Raw genomic sequence first — 15,279 nt, 5'->3', positions numbered from 1 at the left:
GTGTTTGTACGCAGGCTTGTAAACGCAAGTTCCCTGTCCTGGCTGTACTCAAACTGTATTAAATAGGGACAAGGCCCTGGGGAAGGCCCAGGGGTCCCTGCTGCTGCTTTCTCTTCCTTTGCTCGTTTGTGAAGTCTTCCTACAAAGCCACCTTCGTCACCTGGCTATGTGGACCCAGGGCAGTGTCCCAGCTCCATTTCCCAGCATCCACCCTCAAGGCAACTCCGTCTCTTGGGTCTCTGTTCACCTTGTGGACACCTAAGAAACATGACTCAGGGGAGGAAGAGACAAGGACTACACTCATGACGGACACAGCCACGGCGGCAAGTGACAGAGGTAAGGAAAGGAACAGTGGCCCCTGCCTAGCGCATGCCCTTTCCGATGTCTTGGATGGGCTATCTGTGGCTGCTCGGAGACCCAAAGTGCCCTGTCACCCAGATAGAACGGATGATGGATGGCCAGCCCCATGGGTGGGCAGCTTTAGGTATAGTCCCTGCCTGGTCCTGGCTCTGTGACTTTCCCACTGGGGTGGAGCCCCTAGAGCCCAGAAAGTTCTATATACACCCAGGCCTTCTCACCACCAGCCTTTCAAAGTAAAGCTCCAAGAGACTAGGTGGCCCAAAACACACAAGCCAGCAGCAGCAGGCGGTAGACCAGGGTGCCCATAGTCCCCTACTTCAAAGGATATGCCAGAGGGCTCCTCCCCAGTGAGAAAGGCATGGGAGCAGCTCTGGGCAGCCCCAAGCAGAGCCTGATACCTAATGACACCCCCTCTTGAGAGCAGGCCTCCTCATTCAGTCCTGCAGAAGTGGCAGAGCCCTCAACAAAGCCAGGGGTCCTGGACCTCCCAGCCTCACCCATGCACTCAGGCCATGGACAGTCTGCCCAGCCCATCAGCTCTCCAAAGCAGAAGAAAAGACGCACACATTGTTTCCTTCGTACAGACATGACAGATTTGGGCTGCCACCCCACCTTAGGGAGCACCCTCACCCACCTGGCCCTGTACACCTGGCCACGCTCCCTCTCTGTCCTCACGCAAACCCCGTGTAGATATGAAAGATGCAAGTGTAAAAGAAAAAACAAAACAAAAACCAAAACCTAGGTAAACAGCCCCAAGCCAACACTCAAAACCTAAAAGTCTAAAACGTCCTAACTCTCCCCGCAAGGATATTTCACAAAGCCATCCTGCCTCTCTGTAAACTGAACACTAACCCAGAGTGAGCCGGGGGACAAAGGATGCCAAGAGGACAGAAACTGGAACCTGACCTGGAGGGGACGAGCCTGGGGCACACCCTAACTCCTCACATGCCTTCAGGATTGCCCAAGCCACCCTTCAGCAGTCAGCCTCCCAACACCGAACTCTAGGTACACCATGAACTCACGCTTCTGTGCGCTGGCTCCCAGGACGGCCTTGTCAGAAGGGCCTTGCCTACATTCCTGAGCAGCAAACGCCTACACTTCACTCAAAACCCTTTTAAATGCCCCCCACACACACTTTATAAGCCCTTCCTGAGCATTCCTAGAAGAGAAAATTATCCACAAGAGGCAACCTGTGGACAGACCTTGGGCAGCCCAGCTCTCTGGTACTTAACTAGATCGCAATTACCTGTTTCCTGTTTCATTCCCAGGCTCCCGCAGAGACTCTCAAGTCCAGCAACAACAGCAGGCTTCTCCTACGTATGCCAGGCTGTTTCACACCTCACCACAGTTGAACCAGGTTGAACCATCAGAGCATGAGGCGGATACTACTGTTATCACCCCCATTTTACAGATGAGGAAATAAGACTTAGTCTGGCTGCAGAGGCTTCCTGACTGCTGGCACTGTCTCCCCAGTCCCTAGAACAGAGCCAGCAGTAAAGGTCAATAAAGGTCTCTCAGGAATGATAAAGGAGGAGGGGAGGGGATGTTGTCATGCTTTAGCATCCCCAGCCCCAAGCCCCTCCACCCCAGGACCCCATGGATTTCCGGGGATCTCCACTCCTGACACTCACTACATCCAGTCCTCCACCAAGCTCCAGGTACTCTTCTCACCTCCTAAATCCTCTTGGGCTCACTGCCCCAGCACGGGGAAACTCAGGCCCTTAGAGACCTCTGGGCTATGGGATTATGCAGACCCGTCCCCTTCCTCCTTGGGCGTACTTGCAGTATCTATCTGTCTTAAGTGAGCATAAACACAGGCTGAGAGACAGTACCTCAGCTGACCTGGTCGCTGGACTCCCGGGCAGGCCCGAGCAAGGGAGGGGGCTGCCCCTTGAGGCGGGAGGATGGGACGGACAAGAGGCCCTTTGTGTCAGTGGAGACACCTGTTCTCCACCCCTGCCTTCTCTGGCCCCCCTCCCCCAGCCTGTGAGCAGCCTTGTTTATCCTTCGGTGCTGACACTGGTGGCTTGTCCCCTGCATGGGGCTCCACAGCCCCTGCCAGCACCTGCCTGGTCCTGGCAGCCCAGAGGCTCCGGTCAGACACAATCTCCCGAGTTGACACTGTTGTTGGGTTTAGGGAGGGCAGCAAAAGGTGGGCAGGCAGCATAAGCATTTTGCCAGCTTGATTAGCAATGCTGCCCGGGAGAGACGAGACTGGGCATCCAGTCTCCTGGTAGGACACTGTGCCCAAGCTCTGCTAGAAAGAAAGGCAGCTCCCTCCAGCCCCTATACATGTCACACACAGGAAAGCCAGCCCCTACCACAGCCTCCTCTGCCTCCTTTATCATTATCTTTGGATTAATGAGGCCCTAGCTGGCTCCCAAGTTAATGCCTTATGGTGTGACCTGTGAAGCTGCCACAACCCCATGTACCTAGACTGGTTATATCTGAACAGGCCGTCATCTCCAGGCCACAGCACAGTGGACCTCTCCCCATGAAGAACACGGATGGGTGAGTTCGGATGGGTGAAGGTAAGAAGGCTCGGATGCCAAGACCTATATGTTGAATGAAGCCATAAGGGCAAGCAAGACCCTTCTCACTTCCTGTTCTTCTTTCACTGTGTCAGGGCCCCATCGAAGCACTCTGAGTCGAATCAGCCTTGACTCAGGCATCAGGAGTGCTATTCCCTTATCCACTTAGCCAGAAGTTCACAGACCCTTTCTAAACAGGCAAATGCACCGCACTTGAACACAAGCCCTCCCCTCAACTCTGGTCCCCCCACAATTTCACATACACAAATAGTCAAAACCATTCTCCAATGCGGGTGTTATGCTGAGGAACACTGATCTGAGACCAGGCAAATAGAACAGAAAAGACAAGACAATGGAAGAGCAGCTCGACAGGTAAAGGTGCTTCCCGACAAGCCTGATGACCTGAGTTCAATCCCTGGAACCGTCATGGCGGAAAGAACCGACTCCTGAAAGATGTCCTCTAACCTCACATGCACGAAACACACACACACACACACACACACACACACACACACACACACAGAGAGAGAGAGAGAGAGAGAGAGAGAGAAGGTACAATATGGAAGTCACAGTGATGTCCTAACTCTTCCCCACAGTGTTTTCACAAGGCCATCCCGCCTCTCTGTAAACTGAACACTAACCCTTCTCTCTCCACTCGGGGAGGGGGATGGGGAGGGTCCTTGAGCCAAGGAATGGCAGGAGCTGCAGGCCCTTCCCTCTGCTTTCAACACTTCCTAGTCCTGCCCCACCCAACACCTCACCTGCTCCCAGAGCCCCACTGTACCTGCACACAGGCTTCCTGACAATCTTTTATCCTTCCTTCCTCCCCCCCTCACCCCCCGCCCCAAGACACAGGCTGAGCTCCCTGGCCGCCCTGAGTTGGTTGAATAAGCTTCAGACTCCTTCAGCGGAGCTGGGGTGGGGGTGGGGGGGGGGTTGGAATGGTTCTGGTCACAGAAAACCTGCAGAGAGAGCCAGACCCCTCTGTGGGCTAGCCTCATTGCACCAAGGCCAAAGTTGGAGGACTGGGGAGTTCCTGACCACCTCAGCCAGTGCTGCTGAGTGTTCCAGGGGCCTCTGGGCTGTTACAAGTTGGCCTGGTCCAGCCTCACAGGTCCTTTGTCCCGTGAAGGTCACTCCCCCTGGCAGGAAGGCCCTTTCAGCACCCAACTCCTGTAGTCTCCCATGGAAACACCCATTCCGTTCTCTGTCTCTCTGGCAAATCTACATAGATCTTACATCCTTTTTTCATTCTGGTAATAAGAGTAACCACACTGCTGATACTACTTTTAGAGACTAGAAATGACTGAGTATGTGGCTCGGGGCTAGTCTGCTTACCTAGCACGGTCAAGCAAGGCACTGGGGTCCTTTGCCAGCACAGAAAAAATCTACGAAAAATCATTAATTAGTGAGCCACAAGTTTAAAAAAGAAGTCAGCAAAGGCCGTTGGCTTCAGGGGGGCCTGCCAGACTCCGGGGCTGGGGCTGGGGCTGGGGCTGGGGCTGGGGCTGACCGCTTTCCCTGTGGAGCCCCCTCCTCACATGGGCTGCTCCGTCCACTTGTCACACCTGGACCCCAAAGCACCTGTCTCAGCCCCAACGCCGACTCCTCGTCCTTCCGAGGGGCGGGGCGGCCCACAGGAACCGGTTCTCCGCCCGGCCGGTTCCGCAGCAGAAGGCGGGGTGCTTGGAGGACAGGCCGGCCGCCTTGGGGCGGGTCTCCCGGGAGCCAAGCTTGGCGGGGATTCCGGACCCGAACACCAGGGGCTGGGCGCCAGCGGAGCGCCCTGGGCTGCCCCTTCCCCTTTCTTCTCTCAAGCCAGACTACGGAAACCTTCCTTACCTAGGACCCCTGTACTTTGTGTGGACAACGAAGGGGGAGATACTGATGCTCCTCCCCCTGCCCTGCCCCATCCCCATAGACAGTTTATGAGGCTTCCTGCTAAGACCAGCAAGAGTCGGGGTGGGATGTGGGCTCCTATCTGGGAAACGGAATTCCAGATTTGACAACTTCCAAGAGACCAGGAGGGCCTAGCTAAAGAACGTTAGTTAGGAAAACAGCAGCAGTTAGGGATATTGTTCCATTTCTTCCTTGTCTGGTACTCCACAAGCCTGCCCCTTTCGGTAAGTGGGGCTCCTCTTCTTGCTGATCTGGTCCCAGGAGCACCGGTGGGTACCAGGATGCCAAGCCACACTTTCAACACTCAACTTCTTTAACTCTGGCATGGGAACACCCATTCCTTTCTCTGCCTCACTGACACATCTAGTTATACCTTACATCCTTTTTTCATTCAGGTAATAAAAAGTAACTGCACTGCTGAAACTACTTTTAGAGACTAGACATAACTGAGTATGTGCACAGACAGAGCTGTGGCCAGCTCTTGGATGAAGCAGAGAAACCAGCTACTACCTCCCTCACAGCCTGTAAGACTGTAAGGCCATCTAGCTACTTCTCTGGGACTTGGGGTCCCTCCTGACAGTTATCAAAGCCTGACAGTCCTAGGGGCCTCCAGGCCAACCCAAAGATGTCAAGCCATAAAAAAGGAGAGGTCTACTTAAAGCTACAAAAGCCTGCTGCTGCCAACCTTGGGTCAACAGGCCCAGAATTCTCCTGTGGGAGCAGCAGCAGGGGTCTCCTGTCTCCTTGGTATAGATGAGGCATGCTTAGGAGGATGCACCCGCCTTTTAAGAAAGCACAGAGTGACACATAACCCCTTCGGAGGCAGTAGCAAAGGGTGGAGGTGGCCTCGCCCAAATGGCAAGTGATGAACCTTCTACCCAAGTGTTCCCAAAGACTAAGGAAGAGACACTCAACCAGAGGGGACAAGGACCAGCATTCAGAGCGTGCCTTCTGTCTTTGCAGGGAGATTATGGGTGCTGGTTACCCATATGGCATTTTGACGGCCACCCTGGTTGACATTTCATGTTCCAGGAAAAGGACTAGCAAATGGCCGCCAGAGCAGGCCCTCCTAAGCAAACAGGGAAATAACTCCCATTCAACGAGGCAGCCCTCTCTGCAGAGGCCTTTTCAAACACCAAACTTCACCCATCAATGTACTGAGGATAGGGGTGCATGACAGGGGCTATGGAACCCTCTCTTACCATGGCATCAGCTTCTTAAAAACTTACCCACGGTAGCCCAAGAAAGGCCACCCCAAACCTCTGGAAAAAACCTTAGTGCATATGAGCCAGCATCAGCCCCTCAAAGGGTCCCCAGGAAGGGTAGGTGCAGCTCGGGCCAACAGCTCCCTGGCAGCCTCACAGCCCAGATCCAGGACCGGAGATGGCACATCTGCTCTGCTTTTCAGTCCTTCTCACAGTTCTCAATTCTGTGAATTTCCCAGCACAAAGTCAAGGGTGGGCCTCTTCCCATCTGGAAGAAAGGCTGCAGGTGGACCTGAGGTCTTCACCCTTGCACTTCTGGAGCACACATCTATGACGGGGTTAGTACTATGCAGGTGAGGCCTCCAGATAGTCCCTTACTGGCCCTTCCCAGTTCAAATCTCCTCCCTCAGGTTTCTCCTGAACCCTGCCTGCCCCACCCTTCCCTCCCTACAACTGTCCCCACCTGGATATACTGATCTTTTTGTTTGTTTGTTTGTTTCAGCTGGGGCCATCTCTTTCTTTGACCTCTACCATCACACACACACACACACACACACACACACACACACACACACACACACGCTGTAATTTTAAAAATTTTTAAATGAAAACCTCTATGTATACACTTCTAATTATATTTACCAAGTTGTATTATTATGCAGCGTGTGTGCATATGCACATATATCAGGGTTGGGTTTTTTTGTTGTTTTTTGTTTTTTCAGGTTCTAAGCTGTTCTGCTAAATGTACTATTGGGTATGGGGCATAGTTGATATGTGTGCACATACATTAAATTTACAAAGGACAAAATCAACTACAGCAAAAACACAGTCTTTCCCCTCAGTAATTTCCTGACCCGGGGCAATGAGGATCACAGTTTCTCCACTATCACATCATCTTTAAAAGTCATAAATCGGTCATTTCATTTTATCCCCCAATGGCTTCCTGTGGTGCTGTCAATAAAATGCAGCCCCACACCCACCCCCAGTCACTCCCTCAGGTGCCACAAGCCAGGCTCTGAGCCTCCCGATCCCCCAGGCTCTCTTCTCCAACCACAAAGCTGCATACTTGGTTCTGACACGGGCGTAGGAGGGCATCTGTGGGTACCTCCGCCTGGAATGCCCCTCTTTCCAGCTGTATGCAGCTGGCTCCTTCTGTCTTCAGGCCTATACTGAGTTCTCCCCAGGATAGTCTTCACCGGCCTCCCAACGCTCCCACCGCCGCCTCTGCTGATGCCGCCCTACGCACCATTTCCCCACCTAGGTATTTCTTCTCATGATCTGGTACCGTCTTTATCACACCCCCTTTACAAAGCAGCCTCCCCAGAGATAGGCAACCCACCTGTCTGTCCACCTAGCGTCACACCGCCTAGCACAGGCCTGGCAGGTAACCAGCATATTCCTTCCACGAGTTTCTGTGAAGGAAGGAGGCAATGTCTTCTGCACATGTTTCAACTGCAGACGGCCCACTTGCAGGATCTTTACAACACCACGATTTCCCACACTGGCCACCCTCCCCAAGTGCCTGGTCAGGGTGACAGGAGGAATGGGATGCCCCTGGCTCTCCCTCTCTGTGCTACGCAGCCATAAAGACTAGAACTGGTGTCTATCCTACACTCCCAGAAACCCCTCCAACAGCCACTGGTAAGTTGGAGGTGACACCATGGCTCCTCACTTATCTAAGTCCCAGACGCAGCATGCCCTGGCAGCAGGCTAGCGAGAATAGGTTCTCAAGTGAGCCCCAGCAACAGGAAATGGATACTACCTAGGGAACAGAACCCTCCTGGGCAGGCAGCCTGCCTGTCCCACCTGACTTCCCCTGAGCCCAAGACACCTGGGTTCCTCTCGGTGGAAATCCACCCAGTCCCATCGACACAAATGCACACCCAATCCCGAGCCTGCAGCACAGACCAGGGTGTCCAGGGACAGCCTCTTGAAGACATTTCCTTCCTAGGGCTTTTTCCAGGGAGAATGCTCCACGGTGCCAAGATGAATTTTTAAGAATGAGGGAAAGAGGGAATGAATGGCCTCGCACAAAAACTGTGAAGGGAAGGAAAGGGAAGACGGAAGGAAAAAAATATGCAAGAAGGTTGAAGCAGATGAGCAGCAAGAAGTTTGATCTGAGGGATCAGAATCAATTAGAGGTGGGAAGAAGTGTGAGGTCTCCCCCCAACCCCCCGCAAGGGAAAATTACTAAAATTTGGGACACAATCCCAAAGACTTCTTCTGGGCTCAGTACAAGGTCATTTAAATTGTATTGGCACAGGTTGGAGATGCTGCATCATGATAGTATGAACCAGGTCCTGGGCTCCATAAGACTGTTACTACAATAATGACAACAGCTAGCCAGGTGTGTGGGCACACACATTTAATCCCAGCACTCAGGAGGCAGAGGCAAGCGGATCTGAGTTCGACCATCCTGGTCTACAAAAGAAGTACTAGGCCATCCAGGGCTACACAGAGACTCTGTACCAAAAAACTAATAATAATAATAATAATAATAATAATAATAATAATAAATTAATAATAACAATAGACAATAGCTAACTTCCCAATGCACACGCTGAATATGGTACCCAGGAATTCCTGCACGTTAGGCTAGTGCTCTACCACTAAGATAGACCTGATCCCAACAGCTAACAATTGCCCAGCACTTACTTACTATGTGCCAGGCACGGCGTTCTGAGATTACACTAATTACACTAAGACTTTTCATCCTCAAGACCATCCCCACGAGGTGGATATTGTCAGAATCTAACCTCATTTCACAGATAAGTAACCTGAACAAGGGGGATGGGTTAAACTGCCCATGGTGATCCGCACCACCAGCGACTGCACTGGTGTAAGACTCCAGCTTCCTGGTTCTAACTACTGGGTTATCTGGCTCTCCGTGGTACCGGCTAAAGCCTTCCCAACAGTATCCTCCAAACTATCAGCACATATCAGTTTCAAAAATAGGTGCACAAATCTGCCCTTTGGAAATCGCCAAACTCACACTGCCCCTCTCGGTGAGGAACAAGAGCCAAGCGTGCTGAATCCCAGCACCCAGAGAGGAACTTCCTAAGGCATGAAGTGGTTGGACACAGGGTCTCTGGAAACCCAGCTCAGAGAGCAGCAGCAGCATCTCCGACTGCTGTAGGTCAGACCCCTCCGCCAGCGCCAGAGCGGGGGCGCCGGGCCCGGAAATTCCCACAGAGCTAAAGCAAACTTCCCAGGAAAACTCCTCGGCTTCCTCCAAGCCCTTGTCACGGAGATCGCTGCCAAGAGCGCCAGCTGCTGGGGACCCTCCCAGGCGGGAGCCGCCGCTCGAGCGCCCGGGGTCCTCCCGGAAAGGTCCAGGGCTGAAGTTCAAAACTCACGTCCAGCCCAGGCCAGACTCCCGGCCCCGCCAGGGACTCCGGGGCAACTCCCACTCTCGCGTCCTTCTCCCCCAGCTCCAAGTAATGGAGCACCTCCTGCCAGGACATCTAGGCTGGCTGCGGCGAGATCTCGCGGGCGACTCTAGAGCTCCTGGGGAATCTGAGCAGCCGCAGCCGGCGCGTGCACACACACGCATGCACACACAAACACACTCGCGTGAGTGTGTGTTTACGTACCGAACGTGGGGTGGGAAAACAATGGCGAACCGCTGGGACTAAGCGACCACCCCCTTCCTCATCCCACCAGCCCTGTGCTCTATTTATTTCTGCCGTGAAAAGGGGTGTGTGTGTGAAAGGCGCTCCCCGACACCCCATCATGGGAGGTAGGGGTGGCAAGGGGCAGGCTGGCGTGGAGAGAGGACAAGAGCAGCAACCGCAGAGAAACGGGAGGCGGCGCCCGGCTGATACGCAGGGAATGAACCAGAGCAGTGGGAAGGGTGCGCGCTGGACCTTAGCGGCCCCTGCACCCAGGAACCGGAGTTCCGCGTCGCAGGCACCGGAGCCCCTGAGCCCCACTCTGGGCGCGCACCGGACATCTAAGCTCGGACTGGGAATGCTAAAACTGAGCGGGTTGGTCAGGCTGGGGAGAAAAGACCTGGAGCCGGCGGGTCGCAGAGGGCGGGCGGGTTGAGGACTCCCTAAGCCCAGCCCGCGCAGCGCGCGCACGCCACCCCCAAAGGCTTGCAGCCAGCCACTGCTCTCCAGAAGGACTCGGGTCAGCGCGGAGCCACGGGCCAGCGTTGTGAGGGGTCCGGTAGGATCGGCTCCGCCTGGCAAAACTTTGCCCAAGATGGAAAGTCGCGCCGAAGAGAGCCAGTGTGTCCCCAGGAACGCGGGGGCGCGCGTGTCAAACTTCGCGAGGCTGGGGAGAGGGGTGCACTTACTAATCGGTCAGGCGCTGGCCGGGGGTCGCAGCTCCGCGCTCCCGCTCCTGCTCCGTACGTCCGGGCGACTAGCAGCCTGGCCTTCCCGCTCACATGCCCCGGCAACGCGGCGAGCAGCGAGCCGGGGCGGCGCGGCGGGGCGGAGGCACGCCCCCCGTCGTGGGCTGGAGGTGCTCAGGACCCCGCGGCCCGCCGGGCTCCGCTGGCCACCGTCGCGGGCTCCGAGCTGAGGCCGGGCCGGGCGGCGCCCTCCGCCGAGCCAGGCCGCTCGGCACTCTGCCCTCTGGCCCCGACTGGCCGCCGCCGTGCTGCCTTCCGCGGTCCCGGACGCCCGGCTACTGCGCGGGCCAGGCCGGCGGGGAGTGCGCTCTGCTCCTCCGCGCAGTTGCGAGCCCGCTCGGTCCAGAGCCAGGGCCTCCGAAGCTGAGCGCGCCGCCCCGGCCTTCGAGCCGCACCGGCCGCTCCGGAGCTCGGGTTCCAGGAGCAGCAGCGCTCGTACACTTCAGTTCCCAGCCGGGACTGGAGCAGGGCGCTCGCCACTCGCTTCTGCGAAAGCCACTCAACAGCGGCGGAGGAGAAAGAGGGAGGGAGGGCGCGAGCGGGCGGGGGAGGAGGGAGGGTGGAGAGATGGAGAAGGAGGGAGGGACTGAGTTGCCTCCTCCTCCGCCTCCTCCTCCTCCCAGCAGCTGGTCCAGCCAAGCCTCAACAGCTGGAGGGAGACCTGTGCTGGGAAGGGGACAGCAGAGGTTCTCCAGAGCGAGGCTGGTGGAGATGTAGTGACCACGAGGTAAAGAAAATAGGGAGAAAGAAGGTGAATTCGGCCCACTCCCTCGACCCAGGTTTGAGAGTTGCTACAGAGAATCCTCATTCCTTTGAACAAGCCCTAAGAAATTATTTGTCCTGCTCACAGCCTCCTTTATTTTTCTTCTCACTGTGTAAATCTGGCAGGACTCACAGAAACCCTCTTGCCTCTGCCTCCAGGGTGCTAGGATTAAAGATGTGCTCTACCTGGCCCAGTTTTAGATTGAATTTTTAAAAACTGTACTTGAGAACAGCCCTTGAAGCGAGGTGTGGTTCATACCTATAATACCAACACAGAGGAAACTGAGGCAGGAGGGCCTTACTTTGAAATCAGCCTCAGGGGGAGGACACACCTGCTTTAACCTGATCTGTTCTCTGAGAGACAGCTTCCAAATGTCTCTGACCACTCCCTAGTCCTTCGTTTTCAGAGTCTCTGCAACAAGACCTTCATTTTCTCCTGCCCTGTTTAGAAGGAAGGCATACATGAAGACTGGTTCCTCCTCATTCAGCCCATTTATTGAATGCCCACAACAGACCTGACCCAAGCAAGTGCCAGGGACTGCCATGATGAATGGCAGAGTGACAGCTCTTCCTGGATTCCCATGTTGTGAAGGAATGAGTCACCTACAATTCTAGCAAGTGCTGGAGTACTCAGGCAGGGTAAGCCATAGGGCCTGCCAAGGACACTATGCCTTAAGGACTGGAATCAGAGTCTCCTTATAGAGAGGCCACCATCTGAAGTGGGTCTTGGGGGGACCCGTGGGAATAGGGCAGGTTGAAGGAATGCCAGTTGTGGAACTGTATAACTGTCCTGAGGGGTGGCCAACTAGGAAGATTACAAAGCCTTCTAGGGACTACATTTCATCATTCCCCTTTCTCTGTCTGGATGAGGACTCCTTTTATTTATTGTCTTTTGCCTTTCGGATCTCAGTCTGGTATCAACACAGGAATTCTTTCTTGGGGGTCAAATCAGGGCCAGGAGCTACATGCATGGGTACTGAGAACCCCTCAATCCCTTTGACTGTGTACCCCCATTAGATGGTAAACTCTGAAGGACAGGGATATGCCTCTTGTGCATGGTTAGATCCCTTGTGTCTAGATGGGACTTGGCAAAGAAGGGACTTAATACATTCTTGTTTATCAGTTGACTGATTAAAGGGAATGGGGTTCTAAGCAAGGCTCTGATAAGGTCAGTCTAGCCAGAAGTATGGAGATAGGCCAGGGACCAGCATCAAAAGGTAGGGCTAGGGTTATGGGAAAGCAAATGAGAAAGGTCAACATTAACTATTGAAGGTCTGGTTTTAGGGTCATCAAATATCCTACAACATCTCTCCTTTTCTGTCTAGATAAAAAATAAAGTTGTTGTTGTTTTTTTTTTAACACTTACACAGTAATACTATATACAATAAGAACAATGATCAGGTATTGTCTAAATAAAAAAGAAAGGTTTTAACTTTGACACAGTAAAACTATATATAATAAGAACAATTATCAGGTATTGTCTATTATAAACAAGAAAGGTTTTAATTCTAACACAGTAAAACTATATACCTTAAGAATAATTATCAGGGGCTGGAGAGATGGCTCAGAGATTAAGAGCACTGGCTGCCCTTCCTGAGTACCTGAGTTCAATTCCCAGCAACCACATGGTGGCTCACAACCATCTGTAATGAGATCTGGTGCCCTCTTCTGGCATGCAGTAGAATAGTGCATACATAATAAATAAACAAATCTTTAAAAAAGAAAGAAAGAAAGAATAATTATCATTGAATAATTACATTCACAATGTCCAGTCCATTTGTATTTGGCAAATTTGGAGAAACTACTCTGTTGTTGGTTGTTTTTAACTCTTTTCTCTTTTGACTCTTTGTAGGGCCTGCCACCCAGCTCCCAAATAAATGCACATAGAGGTTTATTCTTACTTACGAATGCCTGGTCTCAGCTTGGCTTGTTTCCTGCCAGCTTTTCTTAAATTATCCTGTCTATCTTTGGCCTCTGGCCTTTACCTTTCTCTATTTCTGTATCCCCTTTCTTTCCTTCTTACTTCGTGTCTGGCTGTGTTCAAGGTGGCTGGCCCCTGGAGTCTTCCTCTCCTTGTTCCTTTGCTCTTTCTTTTTCTCCTCCCAGATTTCTCCTTCTATTTATTCTTTCTGTCCGCCAACCTCCCCCCATCCTTTCTCCTGCCTCACTATTGGCCATTCAGCTCTTTCTTAGACTATCAGGTGTTTTAGACAGTCAAAGTAACACAGCTTCACAGAGTTAAACAAAGGCAACATAAAGGAATGCAACACATCTTCGCATCATTAAGCAAATGTTCCACATCATAAACAAATGTAACACATCTTAAAATAATATTCTACAACACTGCTCTATTATCTATCCTATCTTGGTAAATCCAAAGTTTTGTACCTAAACCACTTTCTATCATAACTTGTATTACCAATCAAAAAATATCTTTTTAGACCTTAAAACATATTTTTAGATAAACAACTTAAGCTTTTATGTCTCTCAACATTATAAGCTTTACATCTCTGTATAAAGTTTCTTTTCTGAATTAAGCAAAAAATGGTATAACTATCTAGTCTTCAACCCCCAACAGAGACCCTAGAAGGATAAAAATTACCTGAGTAAACAGGAAGTACAGGCCAAGCAACTTCTAAAACCATAAAAATCACTGGGCGGTGGTGGCGCACACCTTTAATCCCAGCACTTGGGAGGCAGAGCCAGGTGGATCTCTGTGAGTTCAAGGCCAGCCTGGTCTCCAAAGCGAGTTCCAGGAAAGGTGCAAAGCTACACAGAGAAACCCTGTCTCGACAACAACAACAACAAAACCATAAAAATGACGGAGACAGGTGACTACCCCAAGTTTCCTCTGCAACATTGGGGCGTTCATCTTCAGCCTACAGGCCTAGAATATCTGTCAGATTCTTCTGTGGACAAGAATTTTAAAGGACTGACCTACCTTACCTTGCAAAGTTCAGCAGTCAACTTCCTACAGCGAGCTTTCTCAAATATAGGTCAGATTACAAATATCCCACAACTTCCTTTGTGTCCTGCTTGTCCAATTGGGACAGCATATTGTCCACAGTTGAGGCAAAGGCAGTTTTTTGCCCAGTGGCCAACTTTGCCACAATGAAAGCAAACTCCATATGCAGTTTCTTCGATGCCCATCATCTTCTCTCAAGTAGATTGGTGCTGCCAGGAGCAGACATGTCTCCCTCTCGTGAAAAGCCTTATTTATTAAAACATCTGAAATGCCATATTCTGTAGCTCTCTGAAGTGTTCAACGACTACCTATCTATCTGATATATATGTTTAGTCCTCAAAACATACCTAACATGACTACAAGTTTGATGGTTATAGACGACCAACTACTAGCCTGCATTTGTTTGTTTGTTTATTATCTTTGTGTGATCAGACTCCAGACAACCTGGGAATTGAACCCAGGTTCTTAAGTGCTGAGCCAACTCTCTCCTCTCCTAACCTTGCATTTCTTAATTATTCTAAACAGCTTATAATAACAGCTTTCAAGAACTAGAACTTTTCATTACATTTACATGAGCTACATAGGTACCATGCCTTAAACAAGAGTAGAAACATATAGACAGTATGTTATAATAAAAATAACCTTAAATTTGTATTAATATACAAAAATCCATCAGTGAAAAATATTTGAGATGAATAGTTGCTTTTTAGTCTAAAAGTAGATTTAATAATCTACCCTTTCATCCTATCTTCCTATATCTTCTCTTCTTTCTTTTCATAAAGAGATCCCTATATCTAACCACTTTGTTAGCTTTCTCCCTGACCATGACCAATAACAACTTGCAACTAACCCCCCTAAACAATGGCAAACATCTATAACCACTGAACAACCAAAAACCACCCATCCACCTCTTGGGGGATATGGGTATCATGTTCTTAAAATTACTTCTGTCTATCTGGAGGTGATGGAATATTTAGGGGACCCTGAGAAAATTGAGATAATGGTAAGTCCTGGGAGAGCTAGCCATTGTCCAGTCTCAGTGTGATAGGAAAGTACAAAGCTTATCTTAAGTCCTGGCTGGAGTAGTCTGTGAGGCTGGACCATCGCAGCTAGCAGCTTTGAAATTATCCTGAGCACTTTATAGTCCAAAACAGATCTTTGGGTGGTGTTTGTCAGCTTAATGGCATTACTATAGTC

At 51.4% G+C, this 15,279-nt stretch overlaps 1 protein-coding gene across 1 annotated transcript in view; it reads right to left on the bottom strand.

Annotated features, from left to right (window-relative positions):
- Sox13 (SRY-box transcription factor 13) overlaps positions 1-10,858 on the bottom strand; it is a 48,454-nt gene extending 37,596 nt beyond the window's left edge. Inside the window, exon 1 of the mRNA XM_036201915.1 lies at positions 10,296-10,858. The gene's annotated coding sequence lies outside the window, so the exon portion shown is untranslated. The remainder of the gene's footprint in view (positions 1-10,295) is intronic.
- Between the last annotated feature and the right edge of the window lie 4,421 nt (positions 10,859-15,279).

Source organism: Onychomys torridus, chromosome 11 (genome assembly GCF_903995425.1).
Source record: "Onychomys torridus chromosome 11, mOncTor1.1, whole genome shotgun sequence".
Lineage (NCBI taxonomy): Eukaryota > Metazoa > Chordata > Mammalia > Rodentia > Cricetidae > Onychomys > Onychomys torridus.
This window is presented reverse-complemented; position numbering and strand designations above follow the sequence as displayed.